The sequence below is a fragment of the Pleurodeles waltl genome, chromosome 12 (assembly GCF_031143425.1).
Source record: "Pleurodeles waltl isolate 20211129_DDA chromosome 12, aPleWal1.hap1.20221129, whole genome shotgun sequence".
Taxonomy (NCBI): domain Eukaryota; kingdom Metazoa; phylum Chordata; class Amphibia; order Caudata; family Salamandridae; genus Pleurodeles; species Pleurodeles waltl.
The window spans coordinates 47,358,464-47,377,250 of NC_090451.1; the positions used below are offsets into that span (position 1 = coordinate 47,358,464).

General features: G+C 47.1%; 1 protein-coding gene across 8 annotated transcripts in view; it reads left to right on the plus strand.

Moving 5' to 3' along the window:
- MYO9B (myosin IXB) overlaps positions 1-18,787 on the plus strand; it is a 337,738-nt gene that overhangs the window by 123,357 nt on the left and 195,594 nt on the right. The window lies entirely within an intron of this gene.

An 18,787-nucleotide genomic window follows, 5' to 3' on the forward strand; every position in this document is an offset into this window, starting at 1 on the left:
ACTACTGCAAAAAAATGCAATAGAATTAGTACCAAGCACACAAATAAACACAGGAGTTTATTCACTGTACTTCTTGATACCAAAAAAGGACGAAACACTGAGACCAATTCTAGACCTCAGAGTAGTAAACACATTCATCAAATCAGACCACTTTCACATGGTCACACTACAAGAAGTGTTACCATTGCTCAAAAAACACAACTACATGACAACCCTAGACCTCAAAGACGCATATTTCCATATACCAATACATCAATCACACAGGAAATATCTAAGGTTTGTATTCAAAGGAATACATTACCAATTCAAAGTATTGCCTTTTGGTTTAACAACCGCTCCAAGAGTATTCACAAAATGCCTAGCAGTAGTCGCTGCACACATCAGAAGGCAGCAAATACATGTATTCCCGTATCTAGACGACTGGCTAATCAAAACCAGTTCGCTCACACAATGCTCAAACCACACAAATCAAGTCATACAAACCCTCTACAAACTAGGGTTCACCGTCAACTTTGCAAAATCCAACATTCAGCCAAGCAAAGTACAGCAATATCTAGGAGCCATAATAGACACGACAAAAGGAGTAGCAACGCCAACTCCACAAAGAATTCACAATTTCAACAGAGTCATTCAACACATGTCTCCAAATCAAACAATACAAGCAAGAACAATACTACAGCTCCTAGGCATGATGTCCTCATGCATAGCCATTGTCCCAAACGCAAGACTGCACATGAGGCCCTTACAACAGTGCCTAGCCTCACAGTGGTCTCAAGCACAGGGTCACCTTCTAGATCTGGTGTTGCTAGACCACCAAACTTACCTCTCGCTTCTATGGTGGAACAGTATAAATTTAAACAAAGGGCGGCCTTTCCAAGACCCAGTGCCACAGTACGTAATAACAACAGATGCTTCCATGACAGGGTGGGGAGCACATCTCAATCAACACACCATAAGAGGACAATGGAACATACATCAAACAAAACTGCATATAAATCATCTAGAATTATTAGCAGTTTTTCAAGCACTAAAAGCTTTCCAACCAATCATAACCCACAAATACATCCTTGTCAAAACAGACAACATGACAACGATGTATTATCTAAACAAACAAGGAGGAACACATTCAACGCAGTTAAGCTTGTTAGCTCAAAAAATATGGAAGTGGGCAATCCACCATCAAATTGGTCTAATAGCACAGTTTATTCCGGGGATCCAGAATCAACTGGCAGACAATCTCTCCCGAGATCACCAGCAAGTCCACGAATGGGAAATCCACCCACAGATTCTGAACACCTACTTCACACTCTGGGGAACACCTCAAATAGACTTATTTGCAACAAAAGAGAACGCAAAATGCCAAAACTTCGCGTCCAGATACCCACACAAGCAATCCCAAGGCAATGCCCTATGGATGAACTGGTCAGGAATATTTGCTTACGCTTTTCCTCCTCTCCCTCTCCTTCCTTACCTAGTAAACAAATTGAGTCAAAACAAACTCAAACTCATTTTAATAGCACCAACGTGGGCAAGACAACCCTGGTACACAACACTGCTAGATCTGTCTGTAGTACCCCACATCAAACTGCCCAACAAACCAGATCTGTTAACGCAACACAACCAACAGATCAGACACCCGGACCCAGCATCGCTGAATCTAGCAATCTGGCTCCTGAAATCCTAGAATTCGGACACTTACAACTTAGCCAAGAGTGTATGGAAGTCATAAAGCAGGCCAGAAGGCCATCCACTAGACACTGCTACGCAAGTAAGTGGAAAAGATTTGTTTGGTACTGCCATCATAATCAGATACAACCACTAGACGCAACTCCAAAACATATAGTAAATTACTTGCTCCATTTACAAAAAGCAAAGCTAGCCTTCTCTTCTATTAAAATACACCTTGCAGCAATATCTGCATACCTGCAAACTACCTATTCAACTTCCTTGTATAGGATACCAGTCATCAAAGCATTCATAGAAGGGCTTAAAAGAATTATACCACCAAGAACACCACCTGTTCCTTCATGGAACCTAAACGTGGTCCTAACAAGACTCATGGGCCCACCTTTCGTACCCATGCACTCTTGCGGAATACAATTCCTAACTTGGAAAGTTGCCTTTCTCATCGCCATTACATCTCTAAGAAGAGTAAGTGAAATTCAAGCGTTCACAACACAAGAACCTTTTATACAAATACATAAAAATAAGGTCGTCCTACGACCTAATCCAAAATTTTTACCAAAAGTTATTTCACCATTCCATCTAAATCAAACGGTAGAACTACCAGTTTTTTTCCCACAGCCAGATTCTGTGGCTGAAAGAGCACTACATACATTAGATGTCAAAAGAGCATTAATGTACTACATTGACAGAACAAAAAACATCAGAAAGACTAAACAGCTATTTATTGCATTCCAAAAACCTCATGCAGGTAACCCAATATCAAAACAAGGTATAGCCAGATGGATAGTTAAATGCATCCAAATCTGCTACCTTAAAGCAAAAAGACAACTGCCCATTACTCCCAGGGCACATTCAACAAGGAAAAAAGGTGCTTCAATGGCCTTTTTAGGAAACATCCCAATGCAGGAAATATGTAAGGCAGCCACTTGGTCTACGCCTCACACATTCACCAAACACTACTGTATAGATGTGCTATCCGCACAACAAGCTACAGTAGGTCAAGCTGTATTAAGAACTCTATTTCAGACAACTTCTACTCCTACAGGCTAATCCACCGCTTATGGGGAAATAACTGCTTACTAGTCTATGCAGACCATGTGTATCTACAGCGACAGATGCCATCGAACTGAAAATGTCACTTACCCAGTGTACATCTGTTCGTGGCATCAGTCGCTGAGATTCACATGGGCCCACCCACCTCCCCGGAAGCCTGTAGCAGTTCAGAAGTTACCTTCAATTTTGTACATTTGTATATATATTATTTAAACCTTTAATACGTACATACTTGCACATTTCATTGCGCGGGCACTATTACTATAGTACAACTCCTACCTCACCCTCTGCGGGGAAAACAATCGAAGATGGAGTCGACGCCCATGCGCAATGAGCACAGAAGGAGGAGTCACTCGGTCCCGTGACTCGAAAACACTTCTTCGAAGAAAAACAACTTGTAACACTCCGACCCAACACCAGATGGCGAGCTAATGCATACCATGTGAATCTCAGCGACTGATGCCACGAACAGATGTACACTGGGTAAGTGACATTTTCATTCCTAACACCGTCCGGGACCCAGCCACCCCCCCCCTTTCTGGCACCTGGGGCCTCCGGGCTGTGGACAAAAGGGTGAAAAGCACGTTCCACCTGCCCTGCGTCCCAAAAAAATGCTAAACCCCTAGGACACACGGCGGGGAACAAACTTGTTCCTGCCGCTCCTTAACCATAAGGCTGAGTTGTAAAATTCTCCAGTGTTATTACTAATCAGCCGGGGCAATACTATCCCCCCCCAGCTTCCTACGACCAGGGAGGCAAATCCAACACTCAGGGGTGCTCAGGGTACAGATGTCCTTGGAATCGCAAACCCTGCGATCTGCAAAATTACAGGGTCACACGGTCCTCCTCAAGGTTTGTTATGCCATGAGGGCGGGGCAGTAACCCATGGGACCCCTGCCGCCACCCCAGAAGCTTTCCTAACTGGAAAACCCTTTGTTTTAGAGAAAAAAAACTCAGCACTAGTTCCCTTAAGGAAAACGAGCATCATAAAGAAAAAAAAAAACCTTTACCTTTTTGTAACGTTCATAGGGTTGGTGGTTTGCTGTCCCTTGCAGGCCACCGTCCCTGTGATTGCATTCGAGGACAAGGGGTTACAAGGTGCAACATGCCTATTAATAGTAATTAGGCAGGTCATTCTGCGATTAAATGTGATTTCGTATTTTGTGAACTGGTCTGTTAATACATAGGTTGGTTCGCAAAATACTATTCCATTCGCAAAAAGTTTGTGCACAATTTACGAACACTTTTTGCGAATGGAATAATAGTACATCAGGCCCGGAACAACCAGCACAAGCTGAACTCTGCCCACTAATGTATCACTTGTCTGGGAATAATTCACATACTTTAGTTCAAAGGTAGGCAAGGTGACCAGGGGCCATATGTACAAACACATTTTCCCATAGACATAGAATGGGCAAAACTGCTTGCTACATCTGGCCCCAGCTCTCCATCCCTTAGCGCTTTATAGCCCCTTGAACGCCCCCTACTGGCCCCTTGCACCGTGCAAGAGCTGGGGAGCCGGAAGCCTCATCGCTGCGTACTGCATGCGCACTTCCGGTGATGCGGTGTGCCCCGCGCCCTTCCAACCCATTAGCGCCTGCCCTATGTACATTGTAATTCCAGCGCTACCCCTTGCTTCGACCAGTTTGCAACTAGGCTGATTTATTAAAACTGAAAATGTTCATTTAACGTCTGAAGTGATACTGTCAGCGTGGATGTCTGTTCTTGCTTGAAATGCCACAGACGTGGAGTTTGCTTAGTTAGATGGGGAGACAGCTGCTCAAACATGATGTAATGTGTACAAACACTGTAGCTGTCTGACGCATCAGGAATAAATCCGATTGCTGGGATTAGGAGAGACGAGTTTCCGACTTGGAAGTGTCTGTGGCCAGTGCACCTTGTTGTTCGGTGACTCAGGTTGACAGCAAGGGTTGGGCCTCAGATTAGAAGCCTCCCGGTGTCGTCAGGTTCGAAGAACGCAAATAGACATCTTTGTGTGTGGCTTGCTTTGTCCTTCCACATTTTAATAATCCACACATCAGCTGCCAGGCGCCGGCTGCCCCGCCTTTTTTTAAATGTAGAATTTGGCCCATTTAAAATCGGGCGTTATGCTTTCATTGGCATTGGTTGAGCGTGATGTAAACATCTTCTATACATGGAGTTAACGCCTTCTTTATGGAACTTCTATTTTTTTTGTGGTGGTCTACAGGGATCTTTTTTTTCTGGAGGCTGAGGCGGTTGCGCAGGATGGTCATTTAAGCCCCCGTGGTTCGAGGACGTGATCGAATTTATTGTCCAAATAGAACGTTTCAAATTTAGAATGAAATGAAATGAATAAGCCAGGGAAGGAAAGTAAAATGCAGATAAACAGGCTGGTTTACGTTGCTGATTTAAAACCACGAGGAAATCGGTGACCCCACCCCGCCCCTGGAGCGCTGTACCTTGGAAGCAGCATCCCGGAGACTCACTTCTTCTCCTTAGTTCTGTATTCTGCTTGTCTTGTGTCACTCTTGATTCTAGCAGTCCTTCAATGTCATATGGTCACAGATTCTCTTAAGGTCAGGTTGTAGAGTGTCACTCATTTAGTGTGAGACTCACTCCATTGGGATACAAAAACAATAGTGTGGTAAATTGTGACGTCTTGTCGCGCTTAAAAATGCTTTGTGCCTCATGCATTTGAACAGACACAAGACATGTTGTTGATTTGGGACACCTGTGTTGCACAGTCGCTTCCAGCAGTCGACACCTAGACATGTTTTAGCCTGTTGTTGAAGTCACTTCATTACTCCTATCCTCTGTAAGGTAGCTCAGTGGGGTGATATTGCACAGCAGCAACCCTTCTCTATAATGCCAGTTTTAGTTTGAAACCCACCAAGACTGACTCCGATTTTCATTGTTCCAAGGTCACAAAGTTGAGTAACATTGAGTTTGATACTAATGGCCATTAATTACACAGCGTTTATATTGTGTGCTACATGAATGGTCCGCTATTGTACAAGGTCATCATTAGGGTTAGATTTTTAAATGCTTTCTACCACTTCTGCATTGCATTGCCTGAACCAGACCAGACCCACTTTGAGTACACTCAATAGTTTGTGCGATTGACCTCACAAAAAGTGTTAAAATATAGATCTCAGGCACTGATAAATTAATCAAGATTGAGTAGGGATATGGTCATCCTTTTTCAGACAGACATTTAGTGCTTTCATATGGAAAACAGGTGCTGGTTTATGCTACTACAGGGCATCGCAAGTGTACAAGCACTTACGCGCTTCTTCTAGAAACCTATGTCAGCCTAGATGAAAGCAAGTCATGAAAAAGCAGCTCCAGACACCATTTGCAAGGGACTGCAATCTTCATGCATCAGGACAAACGCTGGCAGTGCACAGGTAAAGCGTCCTATTGTGAGTACCTGCATGTGCATTCCTGTCTCTGCTGAACCCGCTACCAGCAGGTACCACCTGAACATCAGCTGGTCACTCCATGCCCTTCAGTCCTCCCCCTTTCACTTGTGTGGCGTTTTCAGAAGGGTCACTTTTTTTCTAAGGTTGAGTGTCGGCGACAGGTTACTCAGGATGTAGTCCATACATGCTGACACCAGGCCTCAACAGCATCCCTCACTGCAGACAACTGACTTTTAAAAGGTACGCGGAGAGTGGGAGGTGATCTATCTGGCTAATTCATATGCTATGAGTATAACTGCTGTGAGTGCTTCTAGGGATAGTACATTGCACCCTCACCCAAGGCTCGAGCACATAAATTGGATGAAAGCAAATAACTAGTAATATTGCCCGGTTAAGTGGTCAATAAAGGTATATCCTGCAGGTCAGAAATTGAGACTGGGCTGCAATAAGAGTTTTACTGGATTACCCTTTAGCCATACCTAGTATAGGGCCATATTTATTGTATGTGGCTCCATTTGCCCACCCCTACTACTGGCAGAACATTTGGCGGCAGCCTAGTATTCACCTGCTGTTGAAGATTTGCCCCCCCCCCCCCCAGCTGTCCTCATCTGGCGCCAATCACAGTATTTTTTCGTAGTGGACAAAGGACGGATGGATATAGGCTACTATTCGCTGACTTTGGAGAGGGCATATCTGTGTTTTAGAAATACCACCTCATTCCTTCTCACTGTTACTGAGATTTTCTGGGCAAAGGTATGTTTTTCTAAAGTTGTTCCTTCCCAGAAGAGCTTGGGAACTTCCATTCTGAGGTAAATCCCGTGAAGCGTACCTGGACCACACCACTGAGCTTCCTGGAACGTTCTGGGAATTCATGGGACCACAAGATTTTTAAATAAACATTAACATCTGAAGTTTAGTTAGAATGAGTAACCCAATAGTATTTGCCAGCAAAAAAGTCATTTGTGGCTACATCTGTATGTAGATGGGATTGGTGCTAGTTGGTAAGGGAGTTTTTAAAGATTACGAAATATACAAATTTACACGTTAGACTTTATTTTAAGGAACAATGAGAGTGAAGTTTGGAGGACATCAGTGAAAGAGGTGAGTGGTGTGAGAAACTGAAATCTGTACGGTGCCAAAGGATAATATTGGTTTCACTAGAAAGTAACTCTTTAATCGACAGAAATCAACTTCACAAAAAAAAAAAAAATAGCACATTGTATTGCAAGGCTTTAAACAATAAATGGGCTTATTTTGATGCAAAGGTTTTTTTCATCTGAGACACAGTCCCGTAAATTTTAGATGTTTGTTCCTTGTCTTGTTTGAAGACATGCCTTGCCTGCATGGGAATACAGTGAAGTATGCCAAAGCTTAAAGCGAGAGGATAAATGGTACCTTAATTCACAAAAATCTTAAACATATCAAGTTGAGATACACAATAATTAGGGATTAACGTATGAAAGCATTCACTCCAGTATTTGCAGAACCTCCCATTACATTTTTACATTATTTATCCTGTATGCGCTCCTATGTTTCTATGCTATTAGGTTACTGCTGCCTTTACGCACAGCCTAAAGCTCTTGATATTCATTGTCCGATATGTGGATCCAGCCATTACCTTATGCTTCCATCTTCTGCAGTGATCAGCCGTTCTTGCTGAAGGGGTGGTCTAGTGCTAGCCTTTCAGGGGATAGCCTGTTCCCTTGGTACTAGTGCTTAGCAGAAGAACCTTGTAGGAGGCTGGACTGGCTTGTAGTGAGCACCAAGGGGTACTTGCACCTTGCACCAGGCCCAGTTATCCCTTATTAGTGTATAGGGTGTCTAGCAACTTACGCTGATAGATAATGGTAGCTTAGCAGAGCAGCTTAGGCTGAACTAGGAGACGTGTGAAGCTACCACAGTACCACTTAGTGTCATATGCACAATATCATAAGAAAACACAATACACAGTTATACTAAAAATAAAGGTACTTTATTTTTATGACAATATGCCAAAGTATCTTAGAGTGTACCCTCAGTGAGAGGATAGGAAATAAACACAAGATATATATACACAATAGCAAAAATATGCAGTATAGTCTTAGAAAACAGTGCAAACAATGTATAGTTACAATAGGATGCAATGGGGAAACATAGGGATAGGGGCAACACAAACCATATACTCCAAAAGTGGAATGCGAACCACGAATGGACCCCAAACCTATGTGACCTTGTAGAGGGTCGCTGGGACTATTAGAAAATAGTGAGAGTTAGAAAAATAACCCTCCCCAAGACCCTGAAAAGTGAGTGCAAAGTGCACTAAAGTTCCCCTGAGGACAAAGTAGTCGTGTTAGGGGAATAATGCAGGAAAGACACAAACCAGCAATGCAACAACTGTGGATTTCCAATCTAGGGTACCTGTGGAACAAGGGGACCAAGTCCAAAAGTCACAAGCAAGCCGGAGATGGGCAGATGCCCAGGAAATGCTAGCTGCGGGTGCAAGGAAGCTTCTACTGGACAGAAGAAGCTGAGGTTTCTGCAGGAACGAAAAGGGCTAGAGACTTCCCCTTTGGTGGACGGATCCCTCTCGCCGTGGAGAGTCGTGCAGAAGTGTTTTCCCGCCGAAAGGACGCCAACAAGCCTTGCTAGGCGCAAATCGTGCGTTTGGCGTTTTTGGACGCTGCTGGGGCCCAGGAGGGACCAGGAGGTCGCAAATTGGACCTGAAGAGAGAGGGGACGTCGAGCAAGACAAAGAGCCCTAACTGAAGCAGGTAGCACCCGGAGAAGTGCCAGAAACAGGCACTACGAGGATGCGTGAAACGGTGCTCGCCGAAGTTGCACAAAGCAGCCCCACGTCGCCGGAGACCAACTTAGAAAGTCGTGCAATGCAGGTTAGAGTGCCGTGGACCCAGGCTTGGCTGTGCACAAAGGATTTCCGCCGGAAGTGCACAGGGGCCGGAGTAGCTGCAAAGTCGCGGTTCCCAGCAATGCAGCCCAGCGAGGTGAGGCAAGGACTTACCTCCACCAAACTTGGACTGAAGAGTCACTGGACTGTGGGGGTCACTTGGACAGAGTCGCTGGATTCGAGGGACCTCGCTCGTCGTGCTGAGAGGAGACCCAAGGGACCGGTAATGCAGCTTTTTGGTGCCTGCGGTTGCAGGGGGAAGATTCCGTCGACCCACGGGAGATTTCTTCGGAGCTTCTGGTGCAGAGAGGAGGCAGACTACCCCCACAGCATGCACAAGCAGGAAAACAGTCGAGAAGGCGGCAGGATCAGCGTTACAGAGTTGCAGTAGTCGTCTTTGCTACTATGTTGCAGGTTTGCAGGCTTCCAGCAGTCGTTTCCTTATCAGAAGGTGAAGAGAGAGATGCAGAGGAACTCGGATGAGCTCTTGCATTCGTTATCTAAAGTTTCCCCAGAGACAGAGACCCTAAATAGCCAGAAAAGAGGGTTTGGCTACTTAGGAGAGAGGATAGGCTACTAACACCTGAAGGAGCCTATCAGCAGGAGTCTCTGACGTCACCTGGTGGCACTGGCCACTCAGAGCAGTCCAGTGTGCCAGCAGCACCTCTGTTTCCAAGATGGCAGAGGTCTGGAGCACACTGGAGGAGCTCTGGACACCTCCCAGGGGAGGTGCAGGTCAGGGGAGTGGTCACTCCCCTTTCCTTTGTCCAGTTTCGCACCAGAGCAGGGGCTAAGGGGTCCCTGAACCGGTGTAGACTGGCTTATGCAGAATTGGGCACATCTGTGCCCAAGAAAGCATTTCCAGAGGCTGGGGGAGGCTACTCCTCCCCTGCCTTCACACCATTTTCCAAAGGGAGAGGGTGTCACACCCTCTCTCAGAGGAAGTTCTTTGTTCTGCCATCCTGGGCCAGGCCTGGCTGGACCCCAGGAGGGCAGATGCCTGTCTGAGGGGTTGGCAGCAGCAGCAGCTGCAGTGAAACCCCAGGAAGGGCAGTTTGGCAGTACCAGGGTCTGTGCTACAGACCACTGGGATCATGGGATTGTGCCAACTATGCCAGGATGGCATAGAGGGGGCAATTCCATGATCATAGACATGTTACATGGCCATATTCGGAGTTACCATTGTGAAGCCACATATAGGTAGTGACCTATATGTAGTGCACGCGTGTAATGGTGTCCCCGCACACACAAAGTTCAGGGAATTGGCTCTGAACAATGTGGGGGCACCTTGGCTAGTGCCAGGGTGCCCTCACACTAAGTAACTTTGCACCTAACCTTTACCAGGTAAAGGTTAGACATATAGGTGACTTATAAGTTACTTAAGTGCAGTGTAAAATGGCTGTGAAATAACGTGGACGTTATTTCACTCAGGCTGCAGTGGCAGGCCTGTGTAAGAATTGTCAGAGCTCCCTATGGGTGGCAAAAGAAATGCTGCAGCCCATAGGGATCTCCTGGAACCCCAATACCCTGGGTACCTCAGTACCATATACTAGGGAATTATAAGGGTGTTCCAGTAAGCCAATGTAAATTGGTAAAAATGGTCACTAGCCTGTTAGTGACAATTTGGAAAGAAATGAGAGAGCATAACCACTGAGGTTCTGATTAGCAGAGCCTCAGTGAGACAGTTAGTCACTACACAGGTAACACATTCAGGCACACTTATGAGCACTGGGGCCCTGGGTTACCAGGGTCCCAGTGACACATACAACAAAAACAACATATATACAGTGAAAAATGGGGGTAACATGCCAGGCAAGATGGTACTTTCATACAAACCTAATAAATCATTATCTCTGATACAGATAATGTTGTTTCTCTCAATAGTTTCGCGTTTGCAGATTGCATGAAGCCCTCTCTGTATTCCTATAGAAATGGTCCTTGACCTTGACTTAAAACTTTCAAATGTTGCCTCTCATTTTCTTTCAAATGAATCTCTCCTTCCTTTCCATCATCTGCATGCCTTATCTATCGGACCACAGCCTACTCTATTTGCCCTAATCCCTATTATTGTATTTCTTCAAATTGCCCACGCTTCATTTTAAAGATCACAATCTATCCCTTAAAACCATACCCTTCAGCATATCAATAACTGATCTCCTGTGGCTCACCAATTAATACCGCCCAGCATTTACACACTCCCTTTCCCACTAAAGCTCACATCGAACTCCATCCATGTAATCTACCACACAGAAACTGGTGTGAGTGCATTGAATGATTTCTTGAACAGCACAAGACTAACCCTAAAAACTAACAATAACCACAAAAAACAAAAACCACTAACTTTGGGTCCCGGTGCAGTGTGCTGCCTGGGGCAAAGTGCTTAAATGCATCATCAATGTTTCTAAGTGCTGTATAAAAGCAATTATTATACAATACTGTAGGAAAATGCCACAGTTGGCATGGTTACCCCCTAACTTTTTGCCTTTTGTTGATGCTAGTTATGATTGAAAGTGTGCTGGAACCCTGCTAACCAGGCCCTAGCACCAGTGTTCTTTCCCTAAACTTTACCCTTGTCTCCACAATAGGCACAGCCCTGGCACACAGATAAGTCCCTTGTAAATGGTACCACTGGTACCAAGGGCCCTGTGGCCAGAGAAGGTCTCTAAGGGCTGCAGAGTGTATTATGCCACCCTGGGGACCCCTCGGTCAACACATGCCCCCACTGCCTTACAGCTTGTGTGTGCTGGAGGGGAGAAAAACACTAAGTTGACATGGCACTCCCCTCAGGGTGCCATGCCCTCAACCCACTGCCTGTGGCATAGGTAAGTCACCCCTCTAGCAGGCCTTACAGCCCTAAGGCAGGGTGCACTATGCCACAGGTGAGGGCATAGCTGCATGAGCACTCTGCTCCTACAGTGTCTAAGCCGATTCTTAGACATTGTAAGTGCAGGGTAGCCATAAAGACTATATGGTCTAGGAGTTTGTCAGACACAAACTCCACACTTCCATAATGGCTACACTGAATACTGGAAAGTTTGGTATCAAACTTCTCAGCACAATAAATCCACACTGATGCCAGTGTGGGATTTCTTGAGAAATGCACACAGAGGGCATCTTAGAAATGCCCCCTGTATACCAGCCCAACTACTAGTGCTAGGCTGACAAGTTTCTGCCAGGCAGCCACATCCAGATGGGTTTCTGGCCACATGAGGTGAGTGCCTTTGTGCACTCTGTGGCCACGAACAAAGCCTGCACTTGGTGAAGGTGCTTCACATCTCCCCCTGCAGGAACTGGAACACCTGGCGGGGAGCCTCAAAGGCTCAAGCCTGGTGTTACAGCGCACAAGGGCACTCCAGCTAGTGGAGCCATTGGCTACTGCCCTCCAGCCCTAAACACACCCCTAAATTGAGTTTTTAGTGGTGACCCTGAACCCAGGAAACCAGATTCCTAATGACCTGAAACAAGAAGAAGGACTGCTGACCTGAAAACCCTGCAGAGACGACAGAGACAACAACTGACTTGGCCCCAGCCCTACCGGCCTATCTCCAGACTCAAAGAACCTGCACAGCGACGCATCCAGTGGGACCAGCAATCTCTGAGGACTCAGAGGCTTGCCCTGCAACCAAAGGACCAAGAAACTCCAGAGGACAGTGGCTCTGTCCAAACAGCAAAAAAGAAACCATCTTTAAAGGGACTCCAGCCGCACTCCGGAAGCGTAAGTCCCCAACACTCTGCACCGACGCCCCGGCTCGTGTCCAGAAGAACCAACACTGCAGAGAGGACCCCCAGGTGACTCCAACAACGTGGACACCCTAAGATGACCTCCCTGCACCCCCACAGCGACGCCTGCAGAGATAATCCAGAGGCTACCCCTGACCGCGACTGCCCGGTAACAAAGAACCTGATGCCTGGAAGAAGCACTGCACCCGCAGCCCCCAGGCCCGAGAAAAAACAACTACCAGTGCAGGAGTGACCAGCAGGCGGTTCCCATCCTTGCCCAGTCGCTGGCTGGCCCGAGAAGCCCCCCTGTGCCCTGCCTGCATCGCCAGAGTGACCCCCGGGCCCCTCCATTGATTTCAACGACAAACCCGACACCTACTTTGCACACCGCACCCGGCTGCCCCTGTGCCGCTGAGGGTGTATTTTGTGTGCCTGTTTTGACCCCCCCCTCCTCCCCCACCCCCCTCCCCCCAGTGCTCTACAAAAACCCCTGGTCTGCTCCCCGAGGACGCAGGTACTTACCTGCTAGCAAACTGGAACCAGAGCACCCTTAGTCTTTATATGCGCCTATGTTATTTGGGCCCTACTTTGATCTCTGCACCCGACCGGCTGTAGGAAGTTGGCTCTGTATGTGCTATTTCAAAGTAAGAAATAGCATGCACAGAGTCCAAAGAGTGAATTCTAATGCTCTATTTTGTGGTAGTGTGGTCGAGCAGTAGGCTTATCAGAGGGTAGTTTTAAGCATTTGTTGTACACACACAGGCAATAAATGAGGAACACACGCTCAAAAGACAATTCCAGGCCAATAGGTTTTTATATAGAAAAATATATTTTCTTAGTTTATTTTAAGAACCACAGGTTCAAGATTTACAAGTAATACTTCACATGAAAGGTATTTCACTCAGGTATCTTAGGAACTTTGAATCAACACAATATCATGTACGGTTTTAGCAAAATTGGCAATAAGCTATTTTAAAACTAGACAGTGCAATTTTCAACAGTTCCTGGGGGAGGTAAGTTTTGGTTAGTTTTTGCAGGTAAGTAAAACATCTACAGGGTTCAAAGTTTGGTCCAAGGTAGCCCACCGTTGGGGGTTCAGGGCAACCCCAAAGTTACCACACCAGCAGCTCAGGGCCGGTCAGGCGCAGAGGTCAAAGTGGTGCCCAAAACGTATAGGCTTCAATGGAGAAGGGGGTGCCCCAGTTCCAGTCTGCCAGCAGGTAAGTACCCGCGACTTCGGAGGGCAGACCAGGGAGTTTTTGTAGGGCACCGGGGGGGACACAAGTCAGCACAAAAAGTACACCCTCAGCGGCTCAGGGGCGGCCGGGTGCAGAGTGCAAACAGGCGTCGGGTTTACAATTGGTTTCAATGGGAGACCCAGGGGTCTCTTCATCGAAGCAAGCAGGCAAGGGCGAGGCTCCTCGGGGTAGCCACCACCTGGGCAAGGGAGAGGGCCACCTGGGGGTCGCTTCTGCACTGGAGGTCGGATCCTTCAGGTCCTGGGGGCTGCAGGTGCAGTGTCTTTACCAGGCGTCTGGTTCTTTGAAGCAGGCAGTCGCGGTCAGGGGGAGCCTCTGGATTCCCTCTGCAGGCGTCGCTCGGGGGCTCAGAGGGGGTCAACTCTGGCTACTCACAGGGTCGCAGTCGCTGGGGAGTCCTCCCTGTAGTGTTGGTTCTCCGCAGGTCGAGCCGGGGGCGTTGGGTGTAGAGTGGAAGGTCTCACGCTCCCGGCGGGAAACGTGTGGTCTTTAAAAGTTGCTTCTTTGTTGCAAAGTTGCAGTCTTTGTGGAACAGGGCCGCTGTCCTCAGGAGTTCTTGGTCCTTTTAGATGCAGGGTAGTCCTCTGAGGCTTCAGAGGTTGCTGGACCCTGGGGGACGGGTCGCTGTTGCAGTTTTTCTCTAAGTGGGGAGACAGGCTGGTAGGGCTGGGGCCAAAGCAGTTGGTGTCTCCGTCTTCTCTGCAGGGCTTCAGGTCAGCAGTCCTTCTTCGTCTTCAGGTTGCAGGAATCTAGTTTCCTAGGTTCTGGGGAGCCCCTAAATACTCAATTTAGGGGTGTGTTTAGGTCTGGGGGGTTAGTAGCCAATGGCTACTAGCCCTGAGGGTGGCTACACCCTCTTTGCGCCTCCTCCCTGAGGGGAGGGGGGCACACCCCTAATCCTATTGGGAGAATCCTCCATCTGCAAGATGGAGGATTTCTAAAAGTCAGAGTCACCTCAGCTCGGGACACCTTGGGTTGTCCTGACTGGCCATTGACTCTTCCTTGTTTTTCTCATTATCTCCTCCGGCCTTGCCGCCAAAAGTGGGGCCGTGGCCGGATGGGGCGGGCATCTCCACTAGCTGGGATGCCCTGTGGCGCTGTAACAAAGGGGATGAGCCTCTGAGGCTCACCGCCAGGTGTTACAGTTCGTGCAGGGGGAGGTGAGAAGCACCTCCACCCAGTACAGGCTTTGTTACTAGCCACAGAGTGACAAAGGCACTCACCCCATGTGGCCAGCAACATGTCTGGTGTGCGGCAGGCTGGCAAAACTAGTCAGCCCACACTTGAAGTCGGGTATGTTTTCAGGGGGCATCTCGAAGATGCCCTCTGGGGTGTATTTCATAATAAAATGTACACTGGCATCAGTGTGCATTTATTGTGCTGAGAAGTTTGATACCAAACTTCCCAGTTTTCAGTGTAGCCATTATGGTGCTGTGGAGTTTGTGCATGACAGACTCCCAGACCATATACTCTTATAGCTACCCTGCACTTACAATGTCTAAGGTTTTGCTTAGACACTGTAGGGGCACAGTGCTCATGCACCTATGCCCTCACCTATGGTATAGTGCACCCTGCCTTACGGCTGTAAGGCGTGCTAGAGGGGTGACTTATATATGCCATAGGCAGTGTGAGGTTGGTATGGCACTCTGAGGGGAGTGCCATGTCGACTTAGTCTTTTTATCCCCACCAGCACACACAAGCTGCCAAGCAGTGTGTCTGTGCTGAGTGAGGGGTCCCCAGGGTGGCATAAGACATGCTGCAGCCCTTAGAGACCTTCCCTGGCATCAGGGCCCTTGGTACCAGGGGTACCAGTTACAAGGGACTTACCTGGGTGCCAGGGTTGTGCCAATTGTGGAGACAAAGGTACAGGTTAGGGAAAGAACTCTGGTGCTGGGGCCTGGTTAGCAGGCCTCAGCACACTTTCAAATCATTACTTGGCATCAGCAAAGGCAAAAAGTCAGGGGGTAACCATGCCAAGGAGGCATTTCCTTACACCAGCCCTATGTTGCTGGGAATTTGGGGTTGACTTGAACCCCCAACGGTGGGCTACTTATGCCCTGGAGACTGAACATGTAAGTGCTTTACTTACCATATAATCTAACTTGTATTTACCTCCCCCAGGAACTGTTGATTTCTGCAGTGTCCACTTTTAAAATAGCTTATTGCCATTTTTGCCAAAACTGTGTACATTACTGTTTTAATTCAAAGTTCCATATTTACCTATACCAAATACCTTACAATTTGTGTACTTGAATTCTGAATCTTGTGGTTCTAAAATAAATTAAGAAAATAATATTTTTCTATAAAAAAAACCTGTTGGCCTGGAGTTCAGTCTTTGAGTGTGTGTTCTCATTTATTGCCTGTGTGTGTGTACAATAAATGCTTAACACTACCCTCTGATAAGCCTACTGCTTGACCACACTGCCACAAAAATAGAGCATAAGTATTATCTGATGTTGCCACTATCAACCTCTAAGGGGAACCCTTGGAGTCTGTTCACACTACCTCTCACTTTGAGTTAGTAATATACAGAGCCAAGTTCCTACAAATAGAATTCCCCCTGGCCCATACTGATACCATAGCATTCAATCACTGGGCAGTCAGTCGTAGTTCATGCTGGTGTCATAATAATTCCTGTATAATCTTATATGATAAAACTGCTATGGGTCATGTCGGTCACTCAGTTCGGTACCAGTCCACAGCGGTAATCCACCCATCACCAACTGAACAGGCGTGGAACAACTGAAGAGATCTGATCCAAGCTGCTGGCCAAATGAGGACTTGCATTTAGTCCACTACTGCAGGTCCTTACTCGTTAGATATTGTGACCACTTCTTGACATCTCACAATGACAGACATTTACAGGTTGTATTATTAAGGCCCATCCCAGCAGATCTTCCCACCATCGCTGCCTCCCACCGATGCCTGCCCTCGACCTTGGAGTGGACAACCTAGCGAAGAAACCGGCTATGGGGACCATGAAAATTAGGAATACCACAAATGAACCAGCAGAGCTGCTCAAAGCTGCCACGTTACTGAAAACCATAAATTGCGCACGTCTTTCTCCAGACTGCTAAGCGCAGTGCCCCATAACATGCTAACCGCACCCTGGAGGTCGCACATGACATGGAAACGCTTCCCACATGTAAGGAACGCAGACTTCCAAGCACACACATCTGCACGGGGTAGAACACTCCATAGGTAGGCGCGTGCTCCAGTGCCCCGCAAGGGGGTAGTAAGGGCTGTATAACATATATGTACAATACCATAACATATGTACTTTGGAATCTGCTCTCACTAGCTCCAGTGATACATTAAGCTGAATGGCATCAGTAGGCCCAGCCAGAAGGAGGCGCCCCTGCTATTTTTTATTGACCGCCCTGGAGTGGGGTTTAGGTCACAACGTGTCTCCCAGGGACACGACTTACTGGCTATAAGAAAGCATGGACACAGTAATCACGTTTTATTAATAAAATATAATGTCATACAGTTAATTTTATCTCAGTTTTAAAAATAAAGCACCTAAATTCAATCTAAATCGATGGTTAAATGTGTTATGTATCTGTTTTGTTTAAGTTAAACTATGTATTTATGGGCCACCGAAGCCTGGAAAACTTGAGTTCTGGAAGAGATGTTTATTTATTTAACTTGTGTCGAGTTATTTATTGATTTGTTTGTGGGTTCCAATGTTTGTTGATCCTTATGACTTGTTCACTTAAAAACATTTCTAGAGAGATTTGGACACGTTGAATATTTTTCTCAGATCTCTGTTGTAAATCCGTCCTTTTTGGTGAGTTGCACAGTCTCTGTTGTGTCTCGCCGTGATGATCGACAGTCCCTACTTGGTGTTTTATAAAAGCAGAAATAAATGATCACGTGGGTGTTGGAGACATGGGCTCGCCGAGCACAGACTCCCCCGGTTCCAGAAGACCTGGGCTGTTACATCTTATCGCCCTCCAAGCATCCGATGTTCAGGGCACGGAGTGCCCGGGGGGCTGCCGAGGGGCGAGGCCTCCTGGCCGGCGGTCTGGCACCCTGAGTAATGCTTGAAATATTTCTATTTTAGTCCACCACTTGAAAAAAAATCAGGGAGTCCATTGGGGTGACGGGGCTGTGAGCACGTCTGACCTCTGACTGCTGATGGCCGCCTCATTTCCTGGTCCTGGGGCCGGCGGGCCGGCGCGTCACGGCGCTTTGGAGCTGATGCCCAGTCCAGGACCGCGGTGTTTAAATGTGTCTCTGGGTCAGGCCTGCCACATCACACTGGCTTCCCTGTGCTCTGCCTGCGTGTCCGAGCGCTGTCTTTGCCTCAAGATTCGCGAATCCTCCTGAAACTCTAGAAATCACGTGATATATTCTTAGGGTCCACATAGCCTCGCCGTTTCTCTGGAGTGTGTAGACTTTACACAGTCCCCCTCTTGTGTCTTTATTACTCAGCGGTTGGAGTGTATAGAAAAGCCTGGGAACTGCGAGAGTGGGAGGTCCCGAATATACTATACTTATTTTCTTGGCTTTTCTCCTATATAAAATGCACACCCCCTAAAGGAAAAGTAAATGCAAGCTATACCAGGGGCGGCCTTACGTATGTGCGAGCTGGGCGTACGTCCGGGGCGCTGGAGCTCCTTAAAGCATTCTCCCTACGACTTCGGTCCAAATTAAAACGTGGGAGGGCTGCAATTTGGTTTAACCAAAGGCCCTTTCTGGGCAAAGGCCAGTTCTGAGTTGAAGAACTCTGCGGGGAAGTGCGTTTTTCTGGAAGGAAAGCTTAGTTGGTTAGCGCA